Below are 2,811 nucleotides of genomic sequence, written 5' to 3' on the forward strand. Positions count from 1 at the left end.
AGATATTATCACCACTCATAAACTTCAGGGATCCACCAGACTATCACACAATTGACCACACTTTCTTCTGGGAAGTTCAAAAGTCTGTGTCACCCCCCACACACCCTTCAAGATTCATATGTAGAAACTCAAACTCCATTGTGGCTTTATTAAGGGGTGAGTCCTTTGGAATATAATTAGGTTATGAGGGTAGAGCCCCCATGAATCAGAGTAGTGTCCTTTTAAAGTGGGCCAGGTGGGTCTTCATGAAAACACACTGAGAAAGGTGATTCTGTGAAATAAGAAGTCGAGCCCTCACCAGACACAGATGCTGTTGGTGCTTTGATCTTAGACTTCTCAGCTTCCAGAACTTTGAGAAATGCATTTCTGTTGTGTATAAGCCACCTGGTTTGTGGCATTTTGTTAGAGCAGCCCAAATGGACTAAGACAGAGAGCTTAGGCTTTTTGCTTGTGAGGGGAAAAAAATCTCTTCAAGTAAGAAATAAAATAAGAACATTGAAACTACTTTCACTAGTAATGTGACAAACATAGCAAGTAGTTAGATGCTAATTCAGGCTATCACCTTTAATTAGGATTTGGGGAGGCTGAGTTCTGCTATCTTCAGTCTTTGGAAATGAGCACTCATGATCAAAGAGCTACGTTCTTTAAATAATGTAAATAGATATCCATTATAATTAAAGTAGATATTCAATAATGAATATGAAAATGACTTCTAAAAAATCTTTAGATTGGGTGACTGCTGCTTAAATGAGAGGTCCCTGTATAGAAAAAAACAACATCTGGCAGAGTCTCGCTTCAGGAATGAGGATGAACCATGAACTCTGCTGGAAACCTTCTGTGATCCCAAAACTTCCCTGGGAGGAGCAGCTGGTAGGCAGACCCCTCCAGAGCTGCCTGGTGGGTCAGTCGACAGGTCTTAATAGCTGACAGAGGACAAATCAATCTGTTTCTGCTCTTCTGAAAAGGGCCAAGTGTTCTCCCTGACCCCAAGCAAGAGTGGTTGGGAATGAGGCAAAGCATTAAAGGAATCATTAGACAGATCCTCAACATTTGCTAAAAATGTCCCTGCTGAAGTGTTCAACCTATGCAGAGAACTGGATGTGGCCCATGTGCACCATCACCATCTACAAGCCTGACTTTTAGGGGTGAGTAAAGAAGCATATAAGAAAAGTTTTGCAAAGAATTAGTAGGCTGCAAGATTTCGATTATCCCCCCAATTCTTAATAATTTCCTCTCACTTTCTGCTTCATTATAGTATTTTCTCCCTCCTCTCCATTATCTGGTATTTTTTTTCCTTCTAATCCCCAGGCCAATAGAATAAGAAGCTGTCATCAGCAAATCTATGCACAATTGCATTCAAAGAAAGAAAGATAGAAAAAATAATAATTCAAAAAGATAAACTAGATACCACAGAGCAAATTTCGTTAGTTATTTTTCTGATTTCCATATGCCTATAAACTTCCTCTAGGTTTCTGTTAAAAAAAAAAAAGCAATGACTTTTTTCCTTCTTCTTTTTCTTTTAAAAGAATGATTACGGATACTGCTTAAACTCAACAGTCCATATTTATTTTATTTATCTTACATTTTATCAGAGTGGAAAGGATAGATTAAACACTACTGCCACTTGGTTTGGAGATGAATTCCATGAATCAACAAAAATACCCATAAACATTCATAAAAATCAATCAACAAAAATACCCTTCTTGCTGTTTATAAAAACCAAATGGCATGCTGCAGTCCACCTCCTGGGCACATGTTCAATTAGCTCCCAGCACTGAGTTGGATTTGCTTCTTGTTCCTTTCATGATCTCTGATTGACCAAGATCTTGGTTTTATGAGGTCAAACTCCTCTGCTCTGAGTAACTGTTTACCTTCCACCATCATCTTGACTCTTGGAAGCTTCTCTGAGAAGGGCATTAACAGTTGTTTCCTGGCTTTATATGCTGTACATATGGATGAGTCATCATGTCTTTCAATCACAGCTGCCAAATCTATGCAGTATTCTTCACTCCCTTCACTGGTCCTTATGCTATAGAAGGAGTATTTCATATCAAGTTATTGGAAGCCATATGAGTGACAGTTTTGTTCAAAGAAAATAAAAAAGAAATAGAAGTCATGCTTGCTTTGGCAGCATATACACAAAAATTGGAATAATTCAGAGGAGATTAGCATGATACCTGGGCAAGGATGATACACAAATACAAGAAGTATTCCATATTTTTAAGGAATGGAATCATCATTTGACCCAGCTATCCCATTCCTTGGTATTTATCCAGATGGTCTAAAATCAGTATACTATAGTGATAATGCATACAGATGTTTATAGCAGCACCATTCACAATAGCCAAGTTATGAAACCAGATTATGTATCTCTCAATAGATGAATGAATAAAGAAAATGTGATAAACATGTACAATAAAAGTTTTACTCAGTCATAAAGAAGAATAAAATTATGTCATTTTCTGATAAATGGGTGGAATTGAGAGCATCATGCTAAGTGAAATATGCCAGACTTAGAAAGTCAGGGGTTGAATGTTTTTTCTCATATGCAGGAGCTGGGGTAGAGAAGAAGAATAAATATAAAGTTTTTTAAAAGGTGGGGAGCTTATGAAATTAGAAGGAAGACCAATAGAATAGAGGAATTAGATCAAGAGGGAGAGAAAGGAAAGAGGGGAGAGCATGGGGAAGTACTAAGGAATGGGATCTACCAAATTTTGCTATGTCCATGAATGGATATACCACAATGAGTCATTCATATATATTAAAATAATTAAAATAACAAAACAATGATAGAAGGGGTAGATGATACAG

At 37.3% G+C, this 2,811-nt stretch overlaps 1 non-coding gene across 1 annotated transcript; it reads left to right on the plus strand.

The window, feature by feature from the left end:
- The first annotated feature begins 2,115 nt into the window (after positions 1–2,115).
- LOC125619277 lies at positions 2,116–2,222 on the plus strand. The gene has a single exon (XR_007350765.1). It is a non-coding gene; the product is annotated as a U6 spliceosomal RNA (small nuclear RNA).
- The last annotated feature ends 589 nt before the right edge of the window (positions 2,223–2,811 follow it).

The sequence above is a fragment of the Marmota marmota genome, unplaced genomic scaffold (assembly GCF_001458135.2).
Source record: "Marmota marmota marmota unplaced genomic scaffold, marMar, whole genome shotgun sequence".
Classification (NCBI taxonomy): Eukaryota; Metazoa; Chordata; class Mammalia; order Rodentia; family Sciuridae; genus Marmota; species Marmota marmota.